Source organism: Aquarana catesbeiana, linkage group LG04, assembly GCF_042186555.1.
Source record: "Aquarana catesbeiana isolate 2022-GZ linkage group LG04, ASM4218655v1, whole genome shotgun sequence".
Classification (NCBI taxonomy): domain Eukaryota; kingdom Metazoa; phylum Chordata; class Amphibia; order Anura; family Ranidae; genus Aquarana; species Aquarana catesbeiana.
In genome coordinates this window covers 559,496,600-559,511,247 of record NC_133327.1, presented here as the reverse complement: position 1 = coordinate 559,511,247, position 14,648 = coordinate 559,496,600, and the positions used below count along the sequence as shown (strand labels likewise).

The following is a 14,648-nucleotide window of genomic DNA, read 5'->3' as shown; positions in this document are numbered from 1 at the left end:
CGGTAGACTACAGGAAGATGGAGAGGAAACAGCAGCCCAGGACAGCAAGGATAGTAAGGAGGTAGCCAAATGTTGGGGCGACTAGCAGACAAGGACAACAGAGTACCTGCCAAGGTTCAGGGTCACAGGCAAACAGGGATGGTTGGGAACATGCCAAAGATCAGGGTCACAAGCAGACAGGAATAGTTAAGAACAGGCCAAAGTCGGTAACAGGAATCAGATATAGGAAACACAGCAAGAACACACAGAGGCTAACACACAATGGATGATCAGCACTGCTGGCTTGCAGTGCACAGGTTAATATAAGGTTTCCTGATAGGGCCTGGGGTTGGGCCATGCTTAGAGGAGAGGTTACAAAAGCAGTCAGGTGAGGGTCAGCTGGTCTCTAGAGATGAACACATGGAGACAGGTATGCTGATCGACAAACTCTATTGCATAACCATGACAGTACTCCCCCTCTTAAGACCTCCCCCTTCCTCGCCTGTGCCCAGGCTTAAAGGGAAACTCCAGATGGAACCTCCTCAATAGACGAGGAGCAAAGACCTCAGATGCAGTGATCCAAGACCTCTCCTCAGGACCAAACCCTTTCCAATGTACGAGGTACTGAAGAATGCCTTTACGGAGCCGGGAATCCAAAACTTGACTAACCTCGTACTTTAGATTATCCTCAGAGGCCGGAACTGAGGTAAGGAGAGGATGAAAGGACTTATTGAGGACTAAAGGCTTTTTAGAAATGGGTAAGGGCACGAGAAGACCATCAGAAGTCTGAGCAGGGTCCCCCAGACCCTTAAAGATGTGCTGGACATCCAACATAGGACCATCAGACTGGGCAGAGGTCAGTGGATCCCTGAGGTCAGGTTGGTTAAAAGGTGACGTGTCACAAGAGTTAAGCTGGATAGCTGGAACACAACCAGAATGCAGAGAGCCCTGAACAAAAGATTGAAAACACCACCTGGCCGAATGAGGCAGTCTATCCAAAGGATGGATTGAGCCTCTTAAACAGGTTTGAATGGACGTAGTAGCAGTAAGGTGAGGCCAGGTTACAGAACGTCCAGAACAAGAAGCAGGAAGCTCACTGGGCATAGGCTGGACTGGTGCGGAGGCCGACTGAACAGCATTGCCAGGTGCAGCGACCACCAGAATAGCATCACAGGGTGTAGCGACTGTGGAACTGGTGGACGAGTCAGCCTGGGTGTGTGTCCAAGGGGGTTCAGGGACAGGCAAAGGGAAATGGCCATGCAAACTGGAGTGACTGATCGGCTCAGGTTCACAAGTAGGCTCCTCATCCAGAGTGCCACACGAGCCAGAGAGTGCCTCAGGCCGACTATTGCAGGAGACATTCCAGAAATCGTTATACGCAGTGGGAAGAGCAGGAGATACTGGGATGGTGGCAACAGGAGGATTGTCTTTTGGGGTAACCTTGAGTAGGCAGGAGGAGGAACAGGAGGAACCCCAAGTCAAGATCTGTCCAGCAGTCCAGTCAACATGTGGAGAATGGAGCTGTAACCAAGGAAGACCTAATATGATAGGAGACGAAGCCTTAGGTAAGACAAGGAAGGACATCCACTCCTGGTGGAGTGTCCCTACCGACATCCTAACAGGGAGGGTCTGGAAGCAGATAGGGCCCCCTGGGAGAACAGTGCCATCAATCGCCAAGACCACCAATGGCGTTGTAAGGGGCAAAAGGGTAAGTCTCATGGAAGACGCAGTTTCCCAGTCCATGAAATTGCCAGCGGCTCCGGAATCCAGATGTGCCGTGACCGAAGGAGAGGAAGCGCCGACATGAAAGAACACAGAAGGAAGAAGACGAGAAGGTGAAGATGATACTTCAGGGTCTAATACTCCACCTTCCAAATGTATTAGCCCCGATCGTTTTTCTGGATGAAGAGAACAAGTATCACGAAAATGACCTTTGATGCCACAGTAGAGGCACAGGCCCAGAGTTCTGCACCTAGTGCGTTCTTCGGGAGATAACTTGGTCCGGCCCAGCTGCATAGGTTCCTCAGCAGGCAGGAGGTGCTCCTCGGAATGAAGAGAAGGGACATGGAGCTCAGGCTGCCTAAAGAACGGGGAGTGCTGGCGTCTTTTTTCCAGGGCCCTCTCCTGAAAGCGAATATCGATCTGGTTACACAAAGTGATGACACCATCCAGATCAGCAGGGAGTAGATCTTCCTGCCAATTCATCCTTCACTCTATCAGAGAGGCCATGTAAAAAGGTTGCAACTAGGGCCTCATTATTCCAACTCAGCTCAGCAGTCAAAGTACGAAAATGAAGAGCATACTGTCCCACAGAAGCGGACTCTTGACGGAGACGTAAAAGGGCGCTGGCCGCTGAGGAGACACAACCCGGTTCCTCGAAGATATTCCGAAAAAGTTTCAAGAAATCAGACAGGCTAGAAACCACTGGATCATTTAGATCCCACAGAGGCGCAGCCCAGGCTAACGCCTCGCCGGACAGGAGGGATATAATATAGGCTACCTTTGCCTGATCGGACAGGAAGTTTTGGGGCTGAAGCTCAAAATGAATTGTGCACTGGCTAAGGAACCCCCTGCAGGCCTTGGAGTCCCCAGAGAAACGGGCCGGAGCTGGCAGATGTAATGAATGTGTGGCTGCGACTGGTGCGATAGGTGCAGCAGCAGATAGCAGTTGAGGTTGTTGAACCGGGGATCCTAATGAGGCCTGAACCTGTTCAAAACGGGATGCCAAATCCTGAAGGAATCGCATCACCTGGGTCTGATGCGATTCCTGGGTCCCAAGTCTGCGAACTAAGCCCTGCAACGGATCATCTGCGGGTAGCGGCACATCAGCCGGGTCCATGGCTGATCAAACTGTCAGGTCACCTGTATCCGGGTGACAGATGCACCCCGTTGGGGTCAGGAGTGCACCGCTATGATAGTGGACCCTAAGGCTGACTGCTGCAGATGGAACTCGGGGTGGTTCAGGAAGGCAGGTCCCCTGGAGCACCAACACGGATCCCACAGTGAGTTAGAGCATAGATTCCCCAGGGCACGGAGTCTAAGAGCCAGTTGGTGTTCACCAGAGCCTCTAGTGGTGAGGATGGACTGGGCTGCAACTGGCTCCAGGTCGCGGTCCCCAGCTCACGCTCACGGTAGACTACAGGAAGATGGAGAGGAAACAGCAGCCCAGGACAGCAAGGATAGTAAGAAGGTAGCCAAATGTCGGGGCGACTAGCAGACAAGGACAACAGAGTACACGCCAAGGTTCAGGGTCACAGGCAAACAGGGATGGTCGGGAACACGCCAAAGATCAGGGTCACGAGCAGACAGGAATAGTTAAGAACAGGCCAAAGTCGGTAATAGGAATCAGATGTAGGAAACACAGCAAGTACACACAGAGGCTAACACACAATGGTTGATCAGCACTGCTGGCTTGCAGTGCACAGGTTAATATAGGGTTTCCTGATAGGGCCTGGGGTGGGGACATGCTTGAGGAGAGGTTACAAAAGCAGTCAGGTGAGGGTCTGCTGGTCTCTAGAGATGAACACATGGAGACAGGTATGCTGATCGACAAACTCTATTGCATAACCATGACAGTGAACAATAATAAAGTCCAAGGAAATAAATGTCCATAAATTAGAGTTCATAAAACTGTGCAAAATAATTATTTTGAAGATATGCGTGATCAAATTCCACTACGTGATCCTTCACCCAGTGTAAGATGGACTCTTGCCAGAGTTGTAGGACTCTATTACGGAGTCAAATGCGCTCAGTTTGATAAATCGTCTTCAGTCAGACACATAGGTGTGCGCAGCCTAATGCATTAGGGTGTGCACCCTTAAGCTCAAACACACATGCATGTGTATGTATCTACATATATATGACTCTGGCACATTGATCTCCCTGCTGGCACAGTGAAAGAGAAAAGGATAAACACTTCTCTTACCGCAGAGCCAGTAAGAGGGAGATCTTTCCCAAGTTTCTGTTGCTACACAGAACGATAACACTAATGCGCATGGGGGGATTAGGGTGTGCCTGGGCACACCCGGCACACCCTGTGTGCACGCCTATGGTCAGACATCACATATCCCTTAGGAACATAAAGTGTCCCATGCTTCAAGTATATCTCAGTGGATGTAGGGAAGAGGATGGGCTCTGTGGATATAAAATGAAGGAAACATCCACATAGTGTAAAACCGCAAACACTCAACTGTCAGAAAAGATAAGTATGGATGAGTAGCTGTAGCTGCCTGGACACAATGTGGTGGATCAGATTACAGCGGTGGGCTGTAGGGCATCAACACCAGGGTCCTCAGGAAAATGGTTGCATACAGAGGTCGGAGGGCCAAAGTGGACAGGTGTCACACTTTAAAATTGCATATGCTCGTGGAATGACACAAAACTATAGTATTTAAAAATCTCCACAGGGAATGCTTTACATTTTTTTACAGGTTACTTGTTTATAGTTACAGAGGAGGTCTAGTGCTAGAATTATTGCTCTCGCTATTATGTTTGCGGTGATACCTCACATGTGTGTTGTGTACACCGTTTACATATGTGAGCGCAACCTATGTTTGCGTTCGCTTCTGCACGAAGGGACAGGGGCGATTACATTTTTTTTTTCATTCATTTATTTTATTATTTATTTTTGTCCCTTTAAGTGTTTTTTTTTTAACACTATTCCTATCACAAGAAAGGTAAACATCCCTTATGATAGAAAAAAAAGGCATGAAAGGTCCTTTTTATGGTCAACAGCTGGAGTCTATAGGACCCCAAATCTCTCCTCTACCTTGGAAAGCATGAGATAAAAAAAATGATCTCTGCTTTACAAAAAAAAAAAAAAACTACAGAGTTTACATTTCACAGAGCCGCAAGTGATGTAGATTCCGACCTCCCAGGATCATAGGGATGGCTGGGGACCATCCTGTCCACGACCAGCTCTATGGTAACCCGGCGGTGCCGTCAGATCGGAGAGGTGAAGTGCCGGTGGGTGGGTGAGGGGGGACGTCCTTTTCCACTGCCTGTAAAAGCAATCCAATGGATAATTAGCTATTAGGATGGCTTTTATATGAGAGAGAATCACCAGCTATATTGCAGCTTACCAGTCCTTGTATGTGGTGGCTGAACTAGTTTTCATTTTTCAGGCTAAGAATAATTTAAGCAAGTACAGACAATGCAGTGTCTTTGTCACTTCTTGTGAGATGAACTGGAATAAAAAACAATGTTATGTAATGTAATGTGCATAGCCAACCTAGAATTGGAAGTGTGTTATTTCATGTTTACCTGGTGAAAAGAACAACTGTGGAAGGGGGCAGGAGGCGGAGCCTAGCGGAGCAGACATGCATTGTTAGAGCTCCACACCGCTGAGGAGAGAAGAGAAGGACAAAGCGGAGCCTGCAGGCTCAAAAGGTATCCATTTGAACCTTTTTGCCCCAGGGAACAAACTGTGAAAGTTTGGGCAGGAAATATGGTACTGGGAGGAAACCGTGGCAGAAATAAAAATCACCTCACAAAGAGCTCACAGGCACTCACTGCAGCTGAAGCAGCTCCAGTCACCTCACAAGATACAGCATCAGGGCGCTCTCACAGACAGAAAATGTCACAGCAAGACTCGCCATTTGAGTCAGATACAGAACAAATCCTCTCACAAACTTCTCCACAAGCCTCCTCAGCATCCCCAGTAATATTATTACAATTTGAAAAGATGCTTCATAAGGCTTTAAAACAAACCTCAGACCAAATAACAAAAAGCCTAACCAAAGAAATAAGAGAGCTGGGAAACCGCACCGCAGCCCTAGAAATAAAAATGGATGAAATTGAAATTACAACCCAAGAAAATATAACAGAATTGGAACAATTAAAAAAAGAGAATTTAATACTTCAAACTAAGCTCGAAGATTACGAAAATAGAGCCAGACGTTCAAACTTGCGCATAAGGGGAATACCTGAAACTGTGACAGACCTGCAATCTACTATTACTGCTTTATTACAAGAACTAAAGCCAGATATCCCTATTGAACGTTTAGAACTGGACAGAGTACACAGAGCCCTCACAGCCAAAAAGAAAGATGGACCCCCACGTGATATAATCACAAAATTTCATTATTACAGAACGAAAGAACAAATACTAATTGCTGCAAGAGAAAAAAAGGAACTTAATTTTCAAGGACACAATTATCAAATTTTTGCTGACCTATCCCAACTTACTATTACTAAAAGACGATCCATGAAACCCCAACTAATGGAACTGCAGCGCCACAACATTATGTATCAATGGGGCTTCCCCTTTTCAGTCAGATTTAACTACCAAGGTACAATTTACAGAAGCAGATCAGCAGATGAACTACAACAAACCCTTTTAAAATTAAATCTGACAGAACCCACAAGCAGCAACACTCCCACACGCAGAAGAATGGCATCATCTTCACCTTCAGGCAGCACCCAGAAAATATCAGAACAAAATGGGAATCATCATTCTCACAAAAGAGGCCATTATGCCACATCATCCATGGATCAAGAAGATTCAATGGACTGACATACTAATTCCTGATATCTCTTCATTTATTATACTAAGAGATGGTTCTCTATAAAAAAACCTATATTTATAACTGAATGTAACTGCATTCTGATAGTCACACACTGTGTGGGATCATGTTACATTCCAGTTATATTTCTTATTACTTCTGATTCATATAGTCTTAGAATATATAAATGAAATAAGGAAATTCTTGTTCAGTTATATATTATCAGGTAATAACAATAGATTTATTACTTTTTAGGACAAATATGTTCAATAATCCAGAAGTAATGGAAGCTTTTTCTTTCTTTTCTTAAAACAAATATATTATTACCTAACTAGTTCCTAGAATTATGTTTTTGTTTATTCTAATCTGAAGCAATACAACCTCAATTTTATGAGTTAACATATCTAAACAGTTACATATGAATAAAATATGTAATTGTTTACTCTAAAAGGGTTAAAATCCCAAAATAATTCAAACTATCTTCATCAATACCAAAGTTATTAACAGTACCTTTCTAACTGAATTATTTAGCCTAGGGCAAAACTAACCATATACAACCACCTTGGAATAAATAATTTCAACAAAAACTATATTCTGCACTCCAATTAATGAAACATCATTTTGATGTCTTTTGACATAGCCCTTCTCTCCTGTAAGCGGAAGATCCGTGTACCCCCATTAGCCCTCCTCATTCTCCCAACCATATTATGTGGGAGTGTGACGAAGGCACTTATTCCCCTGAGAGAGATATTTATTCTCTTTCACGGGTAAATTGTGATTACTTGCAAAAAATAATTTATACAATGTATCATCTAATCTCATATGTTTTTTGTTTACTCTTTACTCCAGAATTCACTGGTTTCTTTTCTATCTATTCATCTCTTCAGTCCACACAGGTTGATCTGCGCAGTCAGCTCTGCATAACAAAAAGTAAGTCAAAACTATTTGATCTATTGCCATGGCACCACTGAATATACTTTCCCTGAATGTTCAGGGAATAAATGTCCCTCAAAAAAGGACCAAAGCCTTCCGTACTTTCCATAACAAGAAGGCTCACATAGTATGCCTCCAAGAAACACACTTCACCAAAGATTCTACTCCAAAATATATTTCTCCTTTTTATCAACAAATTTACACGGCTTCTGCCTGTACCAAGCAAAGGGGAACTCTAATTGCATTTCACCGATCCACACCATTCACCTTATCATCAGAAATTAAAGACCCAGAAGGTAGATACCTGATACTCATGGGTTATATAATGGATACAGCAATCACAGTGATTTCCTACTACGCTCCTAACAAACAACCTACACCATTCCTCTCACATATATTACAAGTGATTAATACACACAAAATAGGAACAGTGATAATGTGCGGGGATTCGAACCAGGTCCTCCTCCCATTTCTAGATAAATCACCTTTTACACCATCCAAAATAACCACTAGATTACCTTTTTCTCAACTTCTTTCCAAATACAATCTGGTAGATTCGTGGAGAGAAAGTAACCCAATGAAAAAGAAATTCACTTATTTCTCGCACCCTCATCAAACCTTCACCAGAATAGATCATATTTTTCTAACAATAGGAATGATACCAGAAATTATTGCATCAGATATAATTCCGATTCCGTGGTCTGACCATAATGCAGTATACACTACTATAGCCTCAGCCATACCAAAAGCGCATGACCCAACGTGGTACTTACCGGACATAATGCTCAAACACCCACTACATCAGATGGCCATTGAACAAGCTTTAAAGGAATACATATCAATTAATAATACAACAGACATCTCCCCAATAACACTGTGGGAAGCTCATAAGCCTGTCTTGCGTGGTACAATACAAAGACAAATGGCACTATTTAAACGGGAACGCAAAAATCTAGCAAAAAAACTAGAACTCAATTTTAATGCAGCCTACATATCATTTCAAGATAATCCATCTCAGAGTACAAAATCTCATCTGGAAAAATCTAGATTGGAATACGATCTATTTCTCACTGAGTCAGTTGATAAATCCCTCAAACGCTCCAAACACAATTTCTACATGAATACAAACAAACCAGGTACATATTTGGCTCGGGCATTAAATTCAACTAACAAATCTTTCAAACCAATACATTTGAAATCATCAAAAAATGTTTACACTTGTAATCCAGTTAAAATAGTCCATAAATTTCACTCACATCTCGCAACTTTATACAAAACAAACAATGAATTTAATCCTACAGAGGCTGAATCCTTCTTCTCAAAAATAACCTTACCTGAGTTATCTCAGAATCAAAAAAGCAGTTTGGATGAGCCTATAACTATAGATGAAGTTGCTAACGCCATAAAAGACCTAAAACTTAACAAAAGACCAGGCCCAGACGGCTACTCGGCTTTATACTATAAAACATTCTCAGAAATACTCTCTCCCATTCTCACTGAAACTTTTAACAAACTTCTAGATGGACATTCTTTTCGGCAAGAAACACTAATGGCAATTGTTTGTATGATCCCAAAACCCCTTTCTGATGATACTTCCTGTGTGAATTATCGGCCTATCTCTCTGTTAAACCTCGATATTAAATTATTAGCAAAAATAATAGCAAAACGCCTTAATAGCATTATAGGAAAATTAATCCATAGAGATCAAGTAGGCTTCATGCCAAATAGACAGGCAGGCGATAATATACGCAGGGCAGTGTTATTGGCACATATTGCTAAAAAACGGAAAATCCCTTTATGTTTTCTATCTCTCGATATTAAGAGGGAATTTGACACAGTATCCTGGCAATATATGCAATATTCATTACAAAAATGGGGTTTTGGACCCCACTTTTTAACATGGATCAAAGCATTATATAATAAACCCAAAGCCTATATAAAATATGCTGGATACAAATCTGAAGCCTTTAATATCGAAAGAGGTACCCGACAGGGTTGCCCATTATCTCCCTTATTATTTGCCCTTATACTCGAACCCATGGCCCAATACATCAGAACAAACCAAACTATAACTGGCATTGAAGTAGGAGGTATTACACACAAATTATGTATATTTGCAGACGATATATTACTTTTTCTATCATCACCACAGGTCTCTGGTCCTAACTTAATACCAGCTCTTGATGGATTTGCAGCCCTATCCGGCCTTATGATTAATCCTAAGAAATGCCTAATGCTTAATATTTCACTCACAAACATGGAATTGATCCCGGCTAGGGCTGCACTCCCATTCACATGGGCAGAAAAATTAATCCCATATCTTGGAATTCATTTAACAGCATCTCATTCTGACTTATTCTCAACCAATTATCCTCCTGTATTAAGACAGATCACAAATCTAATAAAACAATGGTCGCAACTTCCTTTATCCTGGATAGGGAAGATTAATGCAATCAAAATGACTATTCTACCCAAATTGCTTTATCTATTCAGAGTCCTCCCTATTCCAATTCCTTCCTATTTTTTGAGAATAGTACAAAAAAGAGCAACTTCGTTTATATGGGGCTCTTCTAAACCACGTATACCTATACACACACTACATCTTCCCAAAAATAAAGGAGGCCTGGGATACCCTAATTTTACTAACTACTACAGAGCAGCACATTTGGCCAGTCTGTCCAAATACCATGCAAAACAGGAAATCCCATTATGGGTATTTATAGAGGCTTCAGAAAATGACCCTCTATTAATATCAAATTTATTATGGCTTGATCCTAAAGACCGCTTTAAAATTCATAATCCCATAACTAAACACTTCTTATCTCTCTGGGATAAACTAAAAACCAAATATCAGTTACAATCTCCACACAATCCTCTCCTTTCTTTTATCAGAAATCCGGCCTTTTATCCGGCATGGATCTACCCAAATTCTTTTAAAGCTTGGACAACATCAGGCATTCAGACACTAAATGACTTCATAGCATCTAAATCATTCCTTTCATTCCCATCGCTTAGAGAAAAATATGATCTACCAAACTCTGAGATATTTAGATATCTCCAAATCAAAAATTTCTATACACCATTCCTAAAGGGGGATACACCATTATCCCAATTATCCATTTTTGAATCAATCTGTACAAAAGATCCATTTGCTAAAGGTACAATTTCATCACTTTATAATCAATTATATGGAGTAGCAAATCTTAACAGACCCTCTTACGTTCAGAGGTGGGAGGAGGACCTGGGACGAACTTTAGAAGACACGGACTGGTCTAACATATGGCTCACATCTAAGTCATCTTCACCCAACATCTTAGCACTGGAGACAAATTATAAAGTCCTTACTCGCTGGTACCTTGTACCTGCTAGAGTGGCAAAATATTCACCTAATACCTCAGCTCTTTGTTTTCGAGGATGCCCAGAAATAGGCACATATTTACACATATGGTGGACGTGCCCAGTAATCCAAACCTTCTGGAAGGAAGTCTTCGTGATTGCATCTAAAATATTTAAAAAAATAATACAACCAGATCCATATTTAACATTACTTAATCTAAAACTGGAATGGTTAACACTCTCTCAATTCAAACTTATGATCCAACTAATAACGGCTGCAAAACAAACAGTGGCCAAGGCATGGAAATCTCCTACATTGGTACTAGCAGAAACAATTCACAGAATGAATAATACAATGTCCCATGCTAAGATGGTAGCCATCGATCAAAATCAAATTCCAAAATTTGAAAAACTTTGGCATCCTTGGATAAAACAACAGTTCCTGTCAAACTTCAATGACTCTGTCCTGTTGCCATGGTAACAGATTAAATGACTTACAGAGACACCCATTCTAAGGCTTCAAAGAGAACTAAAAAGAATAATAAACTGACGAGCGGGACAACCTTGTGGACCATACCTCTACCTTTCAACCCTTTTTCTTCTTTTTCTTTCCTTTTCTCCACCTTACGATTAAAGCTCATTATCAGAATTTATTTGACCTATATACACTCTACTTGTAAACAATATGTATAGTAGGTATAAATCATTTAAATACCTACAAAAGTAACTAAGGAAATTATATATATCTTTAATTTAGGTTTACGTAAACCCAATGTTTAATATTTGAAATTTCATGATATTTACCTATATAAACCCTACTGTAAAACAATGAGCTTACTTTATAGATCCTTGTAAACTTACTTTATGTATCTTTATAACATTGTATACTCAATAAACTTCTTTTGACAAGGAAAAGAACAACTGTGAACACAACTGTGAACACAAAATACACATTTTTTCCTATTTGTTCCATGTATCGCAACACCAAAGTTATGTTTCTAGTATAAACCATAGAAAATGTTTTTTAAAACATTGTTTTTGTTTTTAACATAGCACTATAAAAATGAATAAAAACTTGTGTATGGTAAAATTTAAATATCCACTAGAGTTTCACTCCTGTGTTTGAGAGATTGAACTTATGAAAGCACCTGTAGGCAGATTGAAGCATTTCTAAATGAAAGATTTTTTTAAAATATCAAACATGTAATACTTACCTGCTCCGTGTAATGGTTTTGCACAGAGCAGCCCTGATCCCCTTATTTTTGGGTCCTCTGACAATTGTCCTGGCTTCTCCCCCCTGCCAAGCGCCCCCAATAACAAGCCTCTTACTATGGTGGGACTCGAGCAGGCTCGCCTCCGAGCCATGCTCTGTGTTTCCATTCATGCACAAAGTGTGGCCCCACCTCCGCTCTCTACTTATTGGCTCACTGGCTGTGATTGACAGCAGCAGGAGCCAATGGATACCTCCGCTGCGTTAGCCAATGAGGAGAGAGACACCCGTTAGAGCCACTGTTCTCAGGCACATTGCTAGATTGAGATGGGGCTCAGGTAAGTGTATGGTGGGGCAGAGGGGGGAGCTGCACCCAGAATTCTTTTGACCTTAATGCAGAGAATGCATTAAGGGAAAAACCATAAGCCTTTAGAACCAGTTTAACCTCTTCACGACCATGCTGTAACCGAATGACAACTACAGCATGGTCACACATTACTGGGAGGGCATCATATGACGTCCTCCCTTGATCGCACTTCTGGCATGCCCCTGCAATGCTTATTCGCAAGCATCTGTGATCGCTGTGTCCCTAGGACACAGCTGATCACAGATCCTGGTAAAGTGCCAATCATAGAGGCTCTTTACCATGTGATCAGCTTTGTCCAATGACAGCTGATCACATTGTAAATAGGATTTGCTGGTTATGGCATTCCTCTCCGTGAGGAGAGGAAAGCTGATAACTGGCAAATCCACACAGGGCACATCTACACTGATAATCAGGGCACTGATCATCAGTGTCCTGATTGTCAGTGCAGTCCAACAGTGCCCACCAGTGATGTCAATCAGTGCCCACCACTGCTGCCAACCAGTGACAATAAGTGCTGCCTGTCAGTGCCCATCAGTTCTGCCTGTCAGTGCCATCAGTGATGCCTATCATTGCCGCTTATGATTTCCTCCTATCAGTGCTGCCAATCAACACCCAACCTTGCTGCCTATTAAGCCCATCAGTGCTGCCTATCAGTGCCACCTAATTCGTGCCCATGAGTGCCCCCTCATCAGTGCCCATAAGTGCAGCCTATCAGTGCCCATCAGTGCAGCCTCATCAGCACACATCAGTGAAGGAGAAAAATTACTTATTTACAAAATTTTATAACAGAAAAACTTTTTTTGTTCAAATTGTTCGGTCCATTTTTTTGTTTGTTTAGAGAAAAAAAAAACCCAGTGGCGATTAAATACAGCCAAAAGAAATCTGTCTAAAAAAAAAAATAAACATTTCATTTGGGTACAGTGTTGTATGACTGCACAATTGTTATTCAAAGTGCTACAGTAATGAAAGCTGAAAATTGGCCTTGGCAGGAAAGGGGTGAAAGTGCCCAGTAGGCAAGTGATTAACCGCTTGCCCACTGGGCACTTAAACCCCATTCCTAATCAGGCCAATTTTCAGCTTTCAGTGCTGTCACACTTTGAATGACAATTACTCAGTTATGCAACACTGTACCCATATGAAGTTTTTGTCCTTTTTTTCATACAAATAGAGCGTTCTTTTGGTGGTATTTAATCACCACTGGGTTTTTATTTTTTGTGCTATAAATAAAAAAAGATCAAAAATTTTGTAAATAAAAGCATTTTTCTTCATTTCTGTTATACAATTCTGCAAATTAGTAATTTTCCGTCATACATTTTGGCCAAAATTTATACTGCTACATATCTTTGGTAAAAATAACCCAAATTAGTGTATATTATTTGGTCTTTGTAAAGGTTTGAGTCTACAAGCTATGGTGCCATTCATTGAAAATTGATCACACCTGGTGTACTGACGGCCTATCTTATTTCTTGAGACACTTACAAGCCAGGAAAGTACAAATACCCCCCAAATGACCCCTTTTTGGAATGTAGACATTCCAAGTTATTTAGTAAGAGGCATGGTGAGTTTTTTCACGTTTTAATTTTTTCCCACAATTCTTTGCAAAATCAAGATTTTTTTTTTCTCACAAAATTGCCATATTAACCAGTTATTTCTCTCACATGGCATATGCATACTTACACCCCAAAACACATTCTGCTACCACATGTATGAGACTTTTTCACAGCCTGGCCACATACAGAGGCCCAACATGCAGGGGGCACCGTCATGCATTCTAGAAGCATAAATTACACGTATAATTTCCAGACAACCTATCACACTTTTGAAGGCCCTGAAGCATCATGACAATGAAAATGCCCACAAAATGACCCCATTTGGAAAGAAAACACCCCAACATATATTTAATGAGGCATAATGAGTATTTTGAACATGTCATCAAGTTTTGGACTGACAGGCGCTGATGAGGATCCACTGATAGGGTGGCACTGATGAGCACTTACTGATGGGCACTGTATTGGCACTAATGGGCACTTTAGTGGCACTGATGGGGCATTGTAGAGCACAGATGTGACACTGATGTGGCACTGTAGGGCACTAATGTGGCACTGTAGAGCACAGATGTGGCACTGTAGGGCACTGATGTGGCACTGTAGGGCACATATGTAACCTGATAGGGCACTGTAGGGCACTGATGTGGCACAGAAGAAGCCCATCAGTGCACTGATGGGGCACAGATGTGCACTTATGGGACACTGCTGGGCAATGACGTGGCACTGATGGGGCACCGTAGAGCACTGTTGGGGCACTGATGTGGCACTGCTGG

At 42.0% G+C, this 14,648-nt stretch overlaps 1 protein-coding gene across 2 annotated transcripts in view; it reads left to right on the top strand.

Annotated features, from left to right (window-relative positions):
- The window catches only part of LOC141140614 (solute carrier family 22 member 2-like), a 101,012-nt gene that overhangs the window by 28,222 nt on the left and 58,142 nt on the right, over nt 1-14,648 (top strand). The window lies entirely within an intron of this gene.